Below are 19,784 nucleotides of genomic sequence, written 5' to 3' on the forward strand. Positions count from 1 at the left end.
AACCCCGCTCTGCTGATTGGTCGCGACCGCCGGGCGCGACCAATCAGCGATTTTGGTGCCAAATGTAAACTCCGCTCTGCTGATTGGTCGCGGTGGCAGGGCGCGACCAATCAGCAATTTTGGTGACAAATTTAAACAACACTATGCTGATTGGTCGCGGTCTCCAGCCGCAACCAATCAGCGAGATTGGCGCCAAATTTAAACAACGCTCTGCTGATTGGTTGTGGACGCCAGACGCGACCAATCAGCGAGATTGGCGCCAAATTTAAACAGCGCTATGCTGATTGGTCGCGGACGCTGCCCGCGACCAATCAGTGATTTTGCCGCCACATTTAAACACTGCTGTGCTGATTGGTCGCGGACGCCAGACGCAACCAATCAGCGAGATTGGCGCCAAATTTAAACAACGCTCTGCTGATTGGTCACGGATGCCAGCCGCGACCAATCACCGATCTTGGCGCCACATTTAAATAGCGGCCGCGACCAATCACCGATTTGGGCGCCACATTTAAACACTGCTGTGCTGATTGGTCGCGGTCGCCAGCCGCGACCAATCAGCGAGATTGGTGCCAAATTTAAACAACGCTCTGCTGATTGGTCGCGGACGCCAGACGCGACCAATCAGCGAGATTGGCGCCAAATTTAAACAACGCTATGCTGATTGGTCTCGGACGCCAGACGCGACCAATCAGCGAGATTGGCGCCAAATTTAAACAACGCTATGCTGATTGGTCGCGGATGCCAGCCGCGACGAATCACCGACCTTGGCGCCACATTTAAACACTGCTGTGCTGATTGGTCGCGGACGCCAGACGCGACCAATCAGCGAGATTGGCGCCAAATTTAAACAACGCTATGCTGATTGGTCGCAGACGCCAGCCGCAACCAATCAGCGAGATTGGCGCCAAATTTAAACAACGCTATGCTGATTTGTCGCGGACTCCAGCCGCGACCAATCAGCGAGATTGGTGCCAAATTTAAACAGCGCTCTGCTGATTGTTCGCGGTTGCCAGCCGCAACCAATCAGCGAGATTGGCGCCAAATTTAACCAACGCTCTGCTGATTGGTCGCGGCTGCCAGCCCCGACCAATCAGCAATTTTGGTGCCAAATTTAAACAACGCTCTGCTGATTGGTCGCGACCGCCGGCCGCAACCAATCAGCATTATTGGCGCCAAATTTAACCCCGCTCTGCTGATTGGTCGCGACCGCCGGCCGTGACCAATCTGCGATATAGGTGCCAAATTTTAACACCTCTTTGCTGATTGGTCACGGTTGCCGGCCTCGACCAATCAGCGATTTTGGCGCCAAATTTAAACACCACTCTGCTGATTGCTCCCGGTCGGCCGCATACCTATTCTAGAATACCCGATGCGTTAGAATCGGGCCACCATCTAGTTTTATTAATAAGCTGAGCCAATCACTCACATGCACTGAGCTCCCCCTAGTGGTGGTTGTACATAGCAAGATTTATTTTTTTCCATCTTCTTTCTACAGCTGGGGGAATCAGTCACAGAAAATGTAGTATGAACCCTATAAAATATTTTAGAAAAATGAATTAGAACAGGATTTTAAAAAGTAATCAACAATAGCTTTATACTGTTTTGTCTCTGGCCGTCCCTGATCCGTGTTGTGCTGAAATCACACAAAAAGTGAAGTTTTTATTGTACATTTCCTTTGTGAGTTTTCATTGTATCCATATAAATTTGTCATCCCCAGAATGGAACAAAATTAACTCTGAAACATTTTGTGTTTCAGGACAAAGACTTCCAGAAAGCGTCAGCACCAGGGACGGCTCCAGCATTAATCCCCCAGTACAGAGCATGACAACGTAGAAGTGGAACGGTGAAAACGAATGTGACGGAGAAGCCGGGAACCTGACAGATGCAGAAACTGCAGGAAACATGAATATGTCACGTATCATCCTGCCTGCATGTGTGGAAATAGCCTCAGCATCGCCTCCTGTGAAGTCAGCTGTGGTTACCGATGCTGCAGAGCTGTATTTGTAATGAAGCAGAGTTTATTATGAATATTGATGTTACAATTGTGGAGTTACATACAGTAGGACTGCAGGTCAAAGTGCAGCTATTTCACGCTGTATAAAGACAATTGTATCATTATGCTATGTATGATCTTACAACACTAATGAAGGGAGCAATGGAGGAAGACGGGCCAAATCCATCAATAGGCGTGCGCTTCTCAATACATTTAGTTCATCTTTAATCCCTTAAAGTGATAAAATCCAGGAATTTTTATTTTTTCAGTTTAGTTTTGTCACTTTTTTAATTTTTCCACCAGCATCACTGTACGAGTACTCGGATTTTGCTCTGTAGCTCTTAAATGACAACAATCATTTTACCAAACAATGTACTGAAAAAAAGGAAAAAAATTCCAAGATGATGAAATTACAAAAAAAAAGCAAAACAAAACAAAGTAGTAGTAAAGTGACCTGAGAACATGATTGTCTCCGGAGCTGTAATCTGTAGCCTCCTGTATTGATGGATGGGAAGGCGGCGATTACAGATGTACAGCAGATAACACTTTGCACCGGCCTTAGTTATGACAACAGACGTCTCACACCTCGGCTATAATCACAGGTTGCATGCGGGGGGGCTCCACTTAATCCAATGTCTCTGGAGAAAAGGCAGAACATTACGAAAGACAGAAAGCTGAAAGTAATGAAATCGCGGCGTGAAAACATTTGTAGATGAAGAGCATGATCCCAACCGGGGCGTCATCCGTGACAACAGGTCCCTGGTGCAGAACGACTCAGCACTCGAGGTGTTAACGACATCCATCGATCAGATTGCTCTTCTACCTCTCCGGATGAGTTGCAGGCGGTTGCACACATTGGTCCTCTGTAACCCGACTCCTCACTGTTTTGGTTAGTTCTCTCCGTACAAAATCCTATAAATGCATTATTGTAAATGTAGATTTGTAAGCGGAGCTGATAAAATCTTTGTGTGGATAGAAGTCGCCACAATGAGACGCCTACAAATCAGAAATGTGTCAGGGGACGGGTCCTAATGTGTTAGGCGGAGGTCTGGAAGGATCCATACTGGGGAAAGTGTCTGGATATTTCTGTAATGTTGGTCAAAATCCGCAGAGCGGGAGCAGATGGAGATGTTCTGTCCTTATTGTTGGTCGGTTCAAGATGCCTCGGAACTGCTCCAAAAGTAAAAGATACAATGTATCACATGCAATGAATGTATACATCCAACGTATCCAGCCGAGGGTGGAAAATGCTGTTTATTATAAAGGCTTAGAGATTAAAGGGGTAGTCTGCCAGTTTAGTATGGATGGCCTATCCTTAGGTCAGTCATACTAGATCGACGAGGGTGTGACACCATCAGCAGTTTCTGGTGCCAGATGTGCTTAGTTACAGAACGGAAACACACAACTCCATCAACTGCATAGTGGCCGTAGTGCGGTACTGCAGATCCTAATTCACCTAACTATGTGCAGTACCCAGCTGCGGCCACTATGAGGGTGGCGGAGCTGTCCATCTCCACAACTGATCACATCCTGAAGGCACCAGGAACAACTGAACTATGGAGTCGCACCCCCACCGATCTGGTATTGATGACCTAGCCTTAGGACAGAGCATCAATATTAAAGTATAGGACAACCCCTTTAAAGACTGAATGGCCAGGTACACTGTCACAAATATTTTTTTCTTGATCATTTGTTTCCTAAATGCAAAGTTAAATGGTTGCTGTCATTCCAACAAGCCTAAATCACTAATACATGCGACTATCAGAAACCTTGTAACATATCTTATCACAGAGGTCTATCTCTTTCTCCACTTATGAGCCACTTCTCCCCCCTCCTCAGTCTGCTGAATTCATCATTCACATAGAAAATCAGCTGAACTCCACCTTAATCAAAACAACTGACTACCAGTTCAGTGAGGAGTCAGGTTACACGTCCTATTATACTCTATGGAGAGACGAGGGAGAAAGCGGAGTAAGGAGCAATCAGCAGGGGAAGAGGCAGGCAAACAGGCAGATCCAGCTTCAAATGACTGTTTCACTTCACTCCAGTGCTGGATTCGCAGCCACACTGCTCAGTAGTTCTTCATAATATCCTATGTATCATCTTTGATGCTGCTGCTGCCTCTTCCCCATGTGCTAGAGAGGAAGAAGAGCAGGAATTCATCTGGGGCTCGTGTTTTGGTTCAGTCTCATTCTGAACATCAAGATAAATAATAACAGCACAAACTAGTGAAAGCAGAAAGAAATGGAAAACTTTCCTTAACAAAGCAAAAATAATCTGCAAAAAAAAGTTTACAACTTTTTATTTTCTGTCAAACCTTGAGAACAATATAAAAGTTCAGGAAAACCAAGGCACCAAAAAGCGATTTCTTGGTAAAAAAAAACTTGTTCTTTATTCCACGTCAATTAAAAAACGGACAGAAGCAGGCAACGTTTCGGCCATAATTGGCCTTTATCAAGCCTAGAGAAAAATCCATACACTCTGGGTGTGATAAAGGCCAATTATGGCCGAAACATTGCCTGCTGTGCCTTCCTGTTCATTTTTTAATTGAAAAGGAATAAAGAACAAGTTTTTTACCAAGAATTTGCTGTTTTGGTGCCTCGGCTTTCCTGAACATCTATATTGCTTTTGGACCTGGTGGGAGACCCTGCCGAGTTCAGAACAAATGGTCAATGGTGCACATGAACTTAACATTAAACCTTGAGAACAAGGAATAACAACAGGATGAGCATGATCTATACTGTTACCAAACCTGTGACCATATGCGGATTATGATGAGGGCAATCTGGGCTACCGCCCAGGGCCCGAGGCCCCGGGGGGGCCCATGGCCAGATTGCCCTCACTATAATGTTTTGTGCGCCATCATTGTTGGTGCAAGTGGTGTCGCGCCTCAGTCCCGGATCTCCTGCGACGGTCCCCGATCAGCTGTTGAGGGGTCTGCAGTCTTAGCAGCTGCCAGCCGGCACTGTACTCCTGCGTGCAGCTGTGCCCCGCCGGTGGCATCACTGTAAAGCAGATGCGGCTACGTCACGCACCACGCTATGCGCAGCCACCAGCCTTCATGACACAGAGCACGGGAGATCCAAAGAAGGGCCCTGTCTGCGGCGCTGTGTCCCGGGCGGCAGAGGGCCCTGTCTGTGGCGCTGTGTCCCTGGTGGAGGAGGGCCCTGTCTGCTGCGCTGTGTCCTGGGCGGCGTAGGGCCCTATCTGCGGCGCTGTGTCCCGGGCGGCGGAGGGCCCTATCGTATTAGTTAGGACCGGGGAGCGGCGCTGCCTGTGCGGGTACTTCCGCTGCGAGCAGCCGGAACATGACCGGCTGCTCGTAGCAGAAGTATCCCGACCAGCGGCGCCGCTCCCCGGTCCTCTCTTCACACTTGCCGTCGGGAGATCAGCGGCCCTAGCCGCTGATCTCCCGACTGTAGCCGCATGGAGGTCAGCGACGCCGAGTGCCGGTCAGCTCCCGGTTGCATCGCCGCTGACCTATGTGCAAAGCAGTGTTTAAATTTGGCGTCAAAATCGCTGATTAGTCGCGGCCGCGACCAATCAGCACAGCAGTGTTTAAATTTGGCACCAATATCGTTGATTGGTCGCGGCTGGCTGTCGCGACCAATCAGCACAGCGGTGTTTAAATTTGGCGCCAATATTGCTGATTGGTCGCGGCCGGCGGTCACGACCAATCAGCACAGCGGTGTTTAAATTTGGCGCCAATATCGCTGATTGGTCGCGGCTGGATGTCGCGACCAATCAGCACAGTGGTGTTTAAATTTGGCGCTAATATCGCTGATTGGTCGCGGCCGGCGGTCACGACCAATCAGCACAGCGGTGTTTAAATTTGGCGCCAATATCGCTGATTGGTCCAATCAGCGAATTGTATTAGTGAGGACCGGGGAGCGGCACTGCCTGTGCGGGTACTTCCGCTGCGAGCAGCCGGGATATGACCGGCTGCTCGCAGCAGAAGTATCCCGACCGGCGGCGCCGCTCCCCGGTCCTCCCTTCACACTTGCCGTCGGGAGATCAGCGGCCCTAGCTGCTGATTTCCCGACGGTAGCCGCATGGAGGTCAGCGGCGCTGCCGGTCGGGGTAGTTCTGCTGCAAGCAGCCGGGAGATGACCGTCTGGAGCCGGTCATCTCCCGGCTGCATCGCCGCTGACCTCCGTGAGGCAGATGAGCCGCTAACGACCGCCATCTTTTTCTGAAATCCCGCGTCGCTGATTGGTCCGGCCGCGGCCAATCAGCTACGCAGAATTTCCTGGACAGAAGGACAGACAGACAGGCAGAAAGACAAAAAGACAGACGGGATAAGACAATTATATATATTAGATAATTGATTGTAGTATATACCGTGGAGCTGTGTATACTTCTCCTGTCCTGTATACTTGGGGTAATTCTCAGTATCTGCTCTTATGTATGTAGATATACAGTACATACCAAAAGTTTGGACACACCTTCTCATTTAGAGATTTTTCTGTATTTTCATAACTATGAAAATTGTACATTCACACTGAAGGCATCAAAACTATGAATTACCACATGTGGAATTATATACTTAACAAAAAAGTGTGAAACAACTGAAAATATGTCTTATATTCTAGGTTCTTCAAAGTAGCCACCTTTTGCTTTGATGACTGCTTTGCACACTCTTGGCATTCTCTTGATGAGCTTCAAGAGGTAGTCACCGGAAATGGTCTTCCAACAATCTTGAAGGAGTTCCCAGAGATGCTTAGCACTTGTTGGCCCTTTTGCCTTCACTCTGCGGTCCAGCTCACCCCAAACCATCTCGATTGGGTTCAGGTCTGGTGACTGTGGAGGCCAGGTCATCTGGCGTAGCACCCCATCGCTCTCCTTCTTGGTCAAATAGCCCTTACACAGCCTGGAGGTGTGTTTGGGGTCATTGTCCTGTTGAAAAATAAATGATGGTCCAACTAAACGCAAACCGGATGGAATAGCATGCCGCTGCAAGATGCTGTGGTAGCCATGCTGGTTCAGTATGCCTTCAATTTTGAATAAATCCCCAACAGTGTCACCAGCAAAGCCCCCCCACACCATCACACCTCCTCCTCCATGCTTCACGGTGGGAACCAGGCATGTAGAGTCCATCCGTTCACCTATTCTGCGTCACACAAAGACCCGGTGGCTGGAAACAAAGATCTCAAATTTGGACTCATCAGACCAAAGCACAGATTTCCACTGTCCATTCCAGATGTCCATTCCTTGTGTTCTTTAGCTCAAACAAGTCGCCTCTGCTTGTTGCCTGTCCTTAGCAGTGGTTTCCTAGCAGCTATTTTACCCTTGAAAGCCTGCTGCACAAAGTCTCCTCTTAACAGTTGTTGTAGAGATGTGTCTGCTGCTAGAACTCTGTGTGGCATTGACCTGGTCTCTAATCTGAGCTGCTGTTAACCTGCGATTTCTGAGGCTGGTGACTCGGATAAACTTATCCTCAGAAGCAGAGGTGACTCTTGGTCTTCCTTTCCTGGGGCAGTTCTCATGTGAGCCAGTTTCTTTGAAAGTGTCCCCAAGTGCAGTTGCAAAAACCATCAAGTGCTACAAAGTTTGCCCAATTTTTCGGACTGACTGACCTTCATTTCTTAAAGTAATGATGGCCGCTCAATTTTTTTTACTTAACTGCTTTTTTCTTGCCATAATACAAATTCTAACAGTCTATTCAGTAGGACTATCAGCTGTGTATCCACCAGACTTCTGATGGTCCCAACCCCATTTATAAGGCAAGAAATCCCACTTATTAAACCTGACAGGGCACACCTGTGAAGTGAAAATCATTTCCGGTGACTACCTCTTGAAGCTCATGAAGAGAATGCCAAGAGTGTGCAAAGCAGTCATCAAAGCAAAAGGTGGCTAATTTGAAGAACCTAGAATATAAGACATATTTTCAGTTGTTTCACACTTTTTTGTTAAGTATATAATTCCACATGTGTCAATTCATAGTTTTGATGCCTTCAGTGTGAATGTACAATTTTCATAGTCATAAAAATACAGAAAAATCTTTAAATGAGAAGGTGTGTCCAAACTTTTGGTCTGTACTGTATATATAAACACTCCGATTAATTGTCAAAAAAGTGGAGGACTCCTTATTAGCCCATGTGATAATGTTTCAGATCCACAACAGAACATTTCTCTGTTATGGAACTGAAATGTCGTCACGTGGGCTGACTAATAGAGTCCACTGCTGAAGATTTGGTTCTGCTCCGAGTACCACTCCTCCCGTCCTGTATATATACACTGCTCAAAAAAATAAAGGGAACACTTGAGCAACAGAATATGAATCCAAGTAAAACAAACTTCTGTGAAATCAAACTGTCCACTTAGGAAGCAACACTGATTGACAATCAATCTCACATGCTGTTGTGCAAATGGAATAGACAATAAATGGAAATTATTAGCAATTATCAAGACACCCTCAATAAAGGAGTGGTTCTGCAGGTGGGGACCACAGACCACATCTCAGTACCAATGCTTTCTGGCTGATGTTTTGATCACTTTTGAATGTTGGTTTTGCTTTCACACTCGTGGTAGCATGAGACGGACTCTACAACCCACAGAAGTTGCTCAGGTAGTGCAGCTCATTTAGGATGGCACATTAATGTGAGCTGTGGCAAGAATGTTTGCTGTGTCTGTCAGCATAGTGTCCAGAGGCTGGAGGCGCTACCAGGAGACAGGCCAGTACACCAGGAGACATGGATGGGGCCGTAGGAGGGCAACAACCCAGCAGCAGGACCGCTACCTCTGCCTTTGTGCAAGGAGGAACAGGAGGAGCACTGCCAGAGCCCTGCAAAATGACCTCCAGCAGGCCACAAATGTGCATGTGTCTGCACAAACGGTTAGAAACCGTCTCCATGTGGGTGGTATGAGGGCCCGACGTCCACTGATGGGGGTTGTGCTCACAGCCCAACACCGTGCAGGACGCTTGGCATTTGCCACAGAACACCAGGATTGGCAAAGTCACCACTGGCGCCCTGTGCTCTTCACAGATGAAAGCAGGTTCACATTGAGCACATGTGACAGAGTCTGGAGACGCCGTGGAGAGCAATCTGCTGCCTGCAACATCCTTCAGCATGACCGGTTTGGCAATGGGTCAGTAATAGTGTTGAGCATTCCGATACTGAAATATCGGGTATCGGCCGATATTCACTGTATCGGAATTCCGATACTTAATTCCGATACTTTTATAATATCGAATACCGGAATCGGAAGTTCCCATAATGCCTGCGCTCTGCAGTGTCTGTGAAGGATGACAAGCTGGATGGCAGCGCTCAGCTGCGATCCAGCTTGTCATCAGAATGCCATCCCAGCGTGGGAGAATTCTCCTGATTGTTTAAAAGCCAGCGGGCGGTAAAAAGCCGCCGGCTTTTAAACAATCACACAGCCCCATACTGCTTCCCCGCAGCCTCCCACCCCGATCCTCCGCTCCCCTCGCCACCTCCAATCCCAATCGTAAATTAGGACCGGGCGGGGAGCGCAGCACCAAGGAGTGAAGGACCCGGGCGGGGAAGCCGGCAGTGAAAAGACTTCACCGCCGGCTTTCCCGTTCTGTGCTGCGCTTTCCCGCCGGTTATTTCAAATGAACAGCTGAGGTATCAGGTGATGCCGATCAGCTGTTCATTTGAAGTAGCCGCGGTGCCCTCAGAGGGTTCATGTGAGTTCATGCTTGACTGCATGAACTCACATCAACTTTCCCACGGCCGCACAGGTCAGCCACTCCTCCCAGACCCGTCATGATTAGTGTGTGCGGGGTGTGTGTGTGTGCGGGTGTGTGTGCGGGGTGTGTGTGCGCGCGGGGTGTGTGTGTGCGCGGGGTGTGTGTGTGCGGGTGTGTGCGGGGTGTCTGTACGTGCAGGCAGACATAGGCCGATGTGACACTACTACTCCCATCGGCCTATGTCTGTCCCCCGTCCACTCGTGCCAGCAGGATCAGCTCGATGGGAGCAGTAGTTCCCATCAGCCTGATCCTGCTATATAAATTGCCCTACTGTGTCCCCAATAAATGTTAGATACATGTCATTGGTGGCCAGTGGTTACCTAAAAGAAATTAGTTTATACATTACCTGTCCCCGCCGATCGCCACCTAAAATAAAGTAAAAAATAAAAAACTACACCTATACTCACCTAGACACCTAATTCCCCGAAGCCATCGATCTCCTGTAATAAAATATAAAATAATAAACCACAACCTTATCCTTACCCCTCCGTAGCAGTCCACGAGTGTCCCACGAAGATCTCCAGTTCAGAGCAGCCACATAGAATGTGACCGCTCTGAACCGCTGCCGCCGCTAGAATGACGGGGCCGTAAGGGTTCACCGGAGTTCAGGCAGCGCTGCTCCGGTTAGCTCCTTTACGGCACTGCTGTATCGTGAGAAATTCCCACGGTACAGCACTGCCGTAAAGGAGGTCTCCGGAGCTGCGCTGCCTGAATGCACTCCGGTGACCTCAGTCAGTGGCTCCCGCTGCCGGGAGCGGACGTGTTCCCGGCAGCGTGAGCTTACAGCAGCCATGCACAGCTGTCACCATCTCCAGATGTGACAGCTGTGCATGGGAGATCAGCGCAGGAACGTGGACAGGTAACTATTTTTTTTTAGTAAACTAAGAATTAAATAAAATGGTGTTTTATTTCAAATAAATTATTTTTTTCTGGGTGTAGTGTGTTTTTTCTTTTTAACACTTTGTAGGTTAGTAATGGGGGTGTCTTATAGACGCCCATCATTACTAACCTGGGCTTCATGGCAGCTGGCGCTGACATGAACCCCACCACTATTACCCCCTGCCACCGCACCAGGGCAGCGTGGAAGAGTGAGGCTAAGTGCCAGAATTGGCGCATCCTATGGATGCGCCATTTCTGGGGCGGCTGACGGCTGGTGTTTCTAGCCTGGGAGGGGGCCATTATTCATGGCACCCTTCCTGGGCTATTAATATCAGCCCCCAGCTGTCTGCCTAGCCTTTGCTAGCTATTAAAATAGGGGGGACCCCACGTCATTTTTTTTGGGGGGGTCCCCCATTTTAATAGCTAGTAAAGGCTAGGTATTCAGCTGGGGGCTGATATTAGTAGCCTGGGAAGCTCCGTGGGTTTTACCCCCTTCCCAGGCTTCAAACATCTGCCCCAGCCGTCTGCTTAACCTCCGCTAGAGACTAAAATTATGGGGGATCCCACGCCATTTTTTTTTTAAATAAATCCTTTATTTTAACACTAAATGACATTTGAGGAGTTAATAAAGATGCAGTCCCTAAATTATTATTTATTTTTTAATTAATTTTTCCCAAAACTTTTGACGTGGGCTTCGCCATATTTTTGTATGCCAGCCAGATACAGCATCCAGCTTCTATGAACGCGCCATTTTCCGGGGCGGCTGCAGACTGCAATTTTCAGCGGGGGGGCAGAAAGCTTGGGCCTCCCTGCGCTGCAGATTCCATCCCCCAGCTGCCTAGTTGTACCTGGCTGGACACAAAAATAGGGAGAAGCTCCACGTTTTTTTTTTTTAAATTCATGAAATTCATGGAATAATTAAGAAAAAAAGGGCTTCCCTATATTGTTGTGTCCGGCCAGGTACAAATAGGCAGCTGGTGGTTGGGGGCAGCCCATTCCTGCCTGCTGTACCTGACTGGACACAAATATAGGGTGAAGCCCCACATCAATTTTTTTTAATTATTTCATGAATTTCCTGAAATGATTTAAAAAAAATTGACGTGGGGCTTCGCCCTATTTTTGTGCCCAGCCAGATACAACTAGGCAGCTGGGGGCTGGAATCCGCAGCGCAGGGAGACCCAAGCTTTCTGGGCCACCCCCGCTGCAAATTGCAGTCCGCAGCCGCCCCAGAAAATGGCGCGTTCATTGAAGCGCCATCTTCTGGCGCTGTACCCAACTCATCCAGGGCCCTGGTGCGGTGGCTCACTGGGTAATAAAGGGGTTAAGGCCAGCTTGGCATTATCAGCTGGCCCTAAGCCCAAAATTCATGGGGTCACGCCAATATTAGACATGACCACCATGAATTTCTAGTAAAGTATTTAAAAAAACACAAACACCCAGAATAAAGTCCTTTAATTGAAATAAACACACAATTCTTTATTGTTCTAAATTAAACCATACTTACCGTCACGCCCATTCCAGCTGAAGCCAACGATCTCCTGCAATAAAAGTAAAATAATAAAGCAACCTCATCCTTACCTTTCCATGGTTCCCACGACAGCTTCAGCTCTGCTACATCGAGATGACAGGCTGGACCGCAGCAGAACGCTGCCATCCAGCCTGTCATCCCGCAGACACTGAGAAGCGCAGGCATACTTCCACTCCTCAGTGTCTGGCTGTGACGGCATCCAGATGAGCCGAGGTCATGTCCAATGATCTCAGCTCACCTCATGCACGTCACTGACAGCGTGGGAAAGTTCTCCTGCACTCAGCACTTCAGCGTGAGAATTTTCCCACACTGTCAGTGACGTGCATGAGGTGAGCTGAGTTCATTGGACATGACCTCACCTCATGTATGTCACTGACAGCGTGGGAGAATTCTCACGCTGAAGCGCTGAGTGCAGGAGAACTTTCCCACGCTGTCAGTGACGTGCATGAGGTGAGCTGAGTTCATTGGACATGAACTCGGCTCATCTGGATGACGTCACAGAGAGACACTGAGGAGCGCAAGCATGCCTGCGCTTCTCAGTGTCTGCGGGATGACAGGCTGGATGGCAGCGTTCTGCTGCGGTCCAGCCTGTCATCTCGATGTAGCAGAGCTGGAGCTGTCCTGGGAACCATCGAAAGGTAAGGATGAGGTTGCTTTATTATTTTACTTTTATTGCAGGAGATCGTTGGCTTCAGCTGGAATGGGCGTGATGGTAAGTATGGTTTAATTTAGAACAATAAAGAATTGTGTCTTTATTTCAATTAAAGGACTTTACTCTGGGTGTTTGTGTTTTCTTTTAACTTTGACTATGGGGTTAGTAATGGGGGTGTCTTATAGACGCCTCTCCATTACTAACCTGGGCTTGATGTCAGCTGGCATTATAAGCTGACATCAACCCCAACCCTATTACCCCCTGCCACCGCACCAGGGCAGCGTGGAACAGCGAGGCTAAGTGCCAGAATTGGCGCATCCTATGGATGCGCCATTTCTGGGGCGGCTGACGGCTGGTGTTTCTAGCCTGGGAGGGGGCCAATATTCATGGCACCCTTCCTGGGCTATTAATATCAGCCCCCAGCTGTCTGCCTAGCCTGTGCTAGCTATTAAATTAGGGGGGACCCCACGTTATTTTTTGGGGGGGTTCCCCCATTTTAATAGCTAGTAAAGGCTAGGTATTCAGCTGGGGGCTGATATTAGTAGCCTGGGAAGCTCCGTGGGTATTACCCCCTTCCCAGGCTTCAAACATTTGCCCCAGCTGTCTGCTTAACCTCCGCTAGAGCCTAAAATTAAGGGGAACCCCACGCCAATTTTTTTTTAAATAAATCCTTTATTTTAACACTAAATGACAAGTACAGTAATCAACACTGTCACTGTACTTCATATATATGTGACTGACATGTTTCTATCTATCTAATCTATGTGTGATTCTCTATTCTTTCTGTTCTAAATTGTCGGGTACAGATGCTGAATTGCCGGCCGGCTTTTTTAAAGAGACGGTGCACGAAAACACTAATATTTTTTTTAATAAATCCTTTACACTAAATGACAAGTACAGTAAGCAACACTGTCACTGTACTTCATATATATGTGACTGACATGTTTCTATCTATCTAATCTATGTGTGAAGCTCTATTCTTTCTGTTGTAAATTGTCGGGTACCGGTGTATGCCGCTGATGAATTGCCGGCTTTTCATGTCATTCTACATTATTCTTAGTTGTTTTACTTCATGTAGAATTAACCTACAAGGAAAGAAAGGGTTTATTTTCATTCCGATATTTGTGTCCCATTGACTTACATTGGTTTCCGGTATCGGAATCGGCGATATCCGATACTTTTTGGGTATCGGCCCGATCCAATCCGATACGATATTTCCTGATATCGGAAGGTATCGCTCAACACTAGTCAGTAATGGTGTGAGGTGACATTTCTTTAGAGGGCCGCACAGCCCTCCATGTGCTCGCCAGAGGTAGCCTGACTGCCATTAGGTACCGAGATGAGATCCTCAGACCCCTTGTGAGACCATATGCTGGTGCGGTGGGCCCTGGATTCCTCCTAATGCAGGACAATGCCAGACCTCATGTGGCTGGAGTGTGTCAGCAGTTCCTGCAAGATGAAGGCATTGAAGCTATGGACTGGCCGCCCGTTCCCCAGACCTGAATCCGATTGAGCACATCTGGGACATCGTGTCTCGCTCCATCCACCAACATCACGTTGCACCACAGACTGTCCAGGAGTTGGCGGATGCTTTAGTCCAGGTCTGGGAGGAGATCCCACAGGAGACCATCCGCAACCTCATCAGGAGCATGCCCAGGCGTTGTAGGGAGGTCATACAGGCACGTGGAGGCCACACACAATACTCAGCCTCATCAGGAGCATGCCAAGGCGTTGTAGGGGGGTCATACAGGCACGTGGAGGCCACACACAATACTCAGCCTCATCAGTAGCATGCCCAGGCATTGTAGGGAGGTCATACAGGCACGTGGAGGCCACACACAATACTCAGCCTCATCAGGAGCATGCCCAGGCGTTGTAGGGAGGTCATACAGGCATGTGGAGGCCACACACAATACTCAGACTCATCAGGAGCATGCCCAGGCATTGAAGGGAGGTCATACCGGCACGTGGAGGCCACACAAAATACTCAACATCATCAGGGGCATGCCCAGGCGTTGTAGGGAGGTCATACAGGTACGTGGAGGCCACACACAATACTCAGCCTCATCAGGAGCATGCCCAGGCGTTGTAGGGGAGGTCATACAGGCACGTGGAGGCCACACACAATACTCAGCCTCATCAGGAGCATGCCCAGGCGTTGTAGGGAGGTCATACAGGCACATGGAATCCACAAACAATACTCAGCCTCATCAGGAGCATGCCCAGGCATTGTAGGGGAGGTCATACAGGCACGTGGAGGCCACACACAATACTCAGCCTCATCAGGAGCATGCCCAGGCGTTGTAGGGAGGTCATACAGGCACGTGGAGGCCACACACAATACTGAGCCTCATCAGGAGCATGCCCAAGCATTGTAGGGAGGTCATACAGGCACGTGGAGGCCATACACAATACTCAGCCTCATCAGGAGCATGCGCAGGCGTTGCAGGGGAGGTCATACAGGCACGTGGAGGCCACACACAATACTCAGCCTCATCAGGAGCATGCCCAGGCATTGTAGGGAGGTCATACCGGCACGTGGAGGCCACACACAATACTCAGCCTCATCAGGAGCATGCCCAGGCGTTGTAGGGAGGTCATACAGACACGTGGAGGCCACACACAATACTCAGCCTCATCAGGAGCATGCCCAGGCGTTGTAGGGAGGTCATACAGACACGTGGAGGCCACACACAATACTCAGCCTCATCAGGAGCATGCCCAGGTGTTGTAGGGAGGTCATACAGGCACGTGGAGACCACACACAATACTCAGCCTCATCAGGAGCATGCCCAGGTGTTGTAGGGAGGTCATACAGGCACGTGGAGGCCACACACAATACTCAGTCTCATCAGGAGCATGCCCAGGCGTTGTATGGAGGTCATACAGGCACGTGGAGGCCACACACAATACTCAGCCTCATCAGGAGCATGCCCAGGCGTTGTAGGGAGGTCATACAGGCACGTGGAGGCCACACACAATGCTGAGCCTCATCAGGAGCATGCCCAGGCGTTGTAGGGAGGTCATACAGGCACGTGGAGGCCACACACAATACTCAGCCTCATCAGGAGCATGCCCAGGCGTTGTAGGGAGGTCATACAGGCACGTGAAGGCCACACACAATACTCAGCCTCATCAGGAGCAAGCCCAGGCGTTGTAGGGAGGTCATACAGGCACGTGGAGGCCACACACAATACTCAGTCTCATCAGGAGCATGCCCAGGCGTTGTAGGGAGGTCATACAGGCACGTGGAGGCTACACACAATACTCAGCCTCATCAGGAGCATGCCCAGGCGTTGTAGGGAGGTCATACAGGCACGTGGAGGCCACACACAATACTCAGTCTCATCAGGAGCATGCCCAGGCGTTGTAGGGAGGTCATACAGGCACGTGGAGGCCACACACAATACTCAGCCTCATCAGCAGCATGCCCAGGCGTTGTAGGGAGGTCATACAGGCACGTGAAGGCCACACACAATACTCAGCCTCATCAGGAGCAAGCCCAGGCGTTGTAGGGAGGTCATACAGGCACGTGGAGGCCACACACAATACTCACTCTCATCAGGAGCATGCCCAGGCGTTGTAGGGAGGTCATACAGGCACGTGGAGGCTACACACAATACTCAGCCTCATCAGGAGCATGCCCAGGCGTTGTAGGGAGGTCATACAGGCACGTGGAGGCCACACACAATACTCAGTCTGATCAGGAGCATGCCCAGGCGTTGTAGGGAGGTCATACAGGCATGTGGAGGCCACACACAATACTCAGCCTCATCAGCAGCATGCCCAGGCGTTGTAGGGAGGTCATACAGGCACATGGAGGCCACACACAATACTCAGCCTCATCAGGAGCAAGCCCAGGCGTTGTAGGGAGGTCATACAGGCTCGTGGAGGCCACACACAATACTCAGCCTCATCAGGAGCATGCGCAGGCGTTGCAGGGGAGGTCATACAGGCACGTGGAGGCCACACACAATACTCAGCCTCATCAGGAGCATGCCCAGGCGTTGTAGGGGAGGTCATACAGGCACGTGGAGGCCACACACAATACTCAGCCTCATCAGGAGCATGCCCTGGCGTTGTAGGGAGGTCATACAGGCACGTGGAGGCCACACACAATACTGAGCCTCATCAGGAGCATGCCCAAGTGTTGTAGGGAGGTCATACAGGCACGTGGAGGCCACACACAATACTCAGCCTCATCAGGAGCATGCCCAAGCGTTGTAGGGAGGTCATACAGGCACGTGGAGGCCACACACAATACTCAGCCTCATCAGGAGCATGCCCAGGCATTGTAAGGAGGTCATACCGGCACGTGGAGGCCACACACAATACTCAGCCTCATCAGGAGCATGCCCAGGCGTTGTAGGGAGGTCATACAAGCACGTGGAGGCCACACACAATACTCAGCCTCATCAGGAGCATGCCCAGGCGTTGTAGGGAGGTCATACCGGCACGTGGAGGCCACACACAATACTCAGCCTCATCAGGAGCATGCCCAGGCATTGTAGGGAGGTCATACAGACACGTGGAGGCCACACACAATACTCAGCCTCATCAGGAGCATGCCCAGGCGTTGTAGGGAGGTCATACAGACACGTGGAGGCCACACACAATACTCAGCCTCATCAGGAGCATGCCCAGGCGTTGTAGGGAGGTCATACAGGCACGTGGAGGCCACACACAATACTGAGACTCATAAGGAGCATGCCCAGGCATTGTAGGGAGGTCATACAGACACGTGGAGGCCACACACAATACTCAGCCTCATCAGGAGCATGCCCAGGCGTTGTAGGGAGGTCATACAGACACGTGGAGGCCACACACAATACTCAGCCTCATCAGGAGCATGCCCAGGTGTTGTAGGGAGGTCATACAGGCACGTGGAGGCCACACACAATCCTCAGCCTCATCAGGAGCATGCCCAGGCGTTGTAGGGAGGTCATACAGGCACGTGGAGGCCACACACAATACTGAGCCTCATCAGGAGCATGCCCAGGCGTTGTAGGGAGGTCATACAGGCACGTGGAGGCCACACACAATACTCAGCCTCATCAGGAGCAAGCCCAGGCGTTGTAGGGAGGTCATACAGGCACGTTGAGGCCACACACAATACTCAGCCTCATCAGGAGCATGCCCAGGCATTGTAGGGAGGTCATACAGGCACGTGGAGGCCACACACAATACTCAGTCTCATCAGGAGCATGCCCAGGTGTTGTAGGGAGGTCATACAGGCACGTGAAGGCCACACACAATACTCAGCCTCATCAGGAGCATGCCCAGGCGTTGTAGGGAGGTCATACAGGCACGTGGAGGCCACACACAATACTCAGCCTCATCAGGAGCAAGCCCAGGCGTTGTAGGGAGGTCATACAGGCATGTGGAGGCCACACACAATACTCAGCCTCATCAGGAGCATGCCCAGGCGTTGTAGGGAGGTCATACAGGCACGTGGAGGCCACACACAATACTCAGCCTCATCAGGAGCATGCCCAGGCGTTGTAGGGAGGTCATACAGGCACGTGGAGGCCACACACAATACTCAGCCTCATCAGGAGCATGCCCAGGCGTTGTAGGGAGGTCATACAGACACGTGGATGCTACACACAATACTCAGTCTCATCAGGAGCATGCCCAGGCGTTGTAGGGAGGTCATACAGGCACGTGGAGGCCACACACAATACTCAGCCTCATCAGGAGCATGCCCAGGCGTTGTAGGGAGGTCATACAGGCACGTGGAGGCCACACACAATACTCAGCCTCATCAGGAGCATGCCCAGGCGTTGTAGGGTGGTCATACAGGCACGTGGAGGCCACACACAATACTGAGCCTCATCAGGAGCATGCCCAGGCGTTGTAGGGAGGTCATACAGGCATGTGGAGGCCACACACAATACTCAGCCTCATCAGGAGCATGCCCAGGCATTGTAGGGAGGTCATACAGGCACGTGGAGGCCACACACAATACTCAGCCTCATCAGGAGCATGCCCAGGCGTTGTAGGGAGGTCATACAGGCACGTGGAGGCCACACACAATACTCAGCCTCATCAGGAGCATGCCCAGGCGTTGTAGGGAGGTCATACAGGCACGTGGAGGCCACACACAATACTCAGCCTCATCAGGAGCATGCCCAGGCGTTGTAGGGAGGTCATACAGGCACGTGGAGGCCACACACAATACTCAGCCTCATCAGGAGCATGCCCAGGCATTGTAGGGAGGTCATACAGGCACGTGGAGGCCACACACAATACTCAGCCTCATCAGGAGCATGCCCAGGCATTGTAGGGAGGTCATACAGGCACGTGGAGGCCACACACAATACTCAGTCTCATCAGGAGCATGCCCAGGCGTTGTAGGGAGGTCATACAGGCACGTGGATGCCACACACAATACTCAGCCTCATCAGGAGCATGCCCAGGCGTTGTAGGGAGGTCATACAGGCACGTGGAGGCCACACACAATACTCAGCCTCATCAGGAGCATGCCCAGGCGTTGTAGGGAGGTCATACAGGCACGTGGAGGCCACATGTGGCACCCCAGGGGTCTGGTTTTCCACAGTAATGTAATGTTATGTCTGAGAGCAGGTGGGAGGTCCTTTGGTCAGGGATCCTGTGCATGCCACACCTCCTGCCCAGTCTTGGGAGGGGAAGAACTTCCCCTGTATAAACCCTGGGCTGAGGCAGGGTTAGTCAGTCAAGGAGAGTAGAGACAAGAAACAGTCACAGGAAGAAACAGCAGAAGCTCAGTGGGAGCAATACTACTACAAGTCAGGGGCTGGCAGCTGCAGAGCTCGCCCTGACTGAGAAGCTTTCTTACCGGACCCGGCGTCCGAGGCTGTGGGGACTAACTCTTACACAGCAGCAGAAGCCGATCGGCAGGGGATTTCAGGTCCTCAGGCCCAGAAACCCGAAGGCACGGTCACACGCGTGGGACCAGCACCGCCATCGTGGAGCGGAAGCCATTAGAAGGCCCCGAGTCACCGGCCATACGGGTGAGCACCACACGGTACACTCAGGG

Source organism: Phyllobates terribilis, unplaced genomic scaffold (genome assembly GCF_046119375.1).
Source record: "Phyllobates terribilis strain yellow unplaced genomic scaffold, ASM4611937v1 Scaffold_9__5_contigs__length_417890890, whole genome shotgun sequence".
Taxonomy (NCBI): Eukaryota; Metazoa; Chordata; class Amphibia; order Anura; family Dendrobatidae; genus Phyllobates; species Phyllobates terribilis.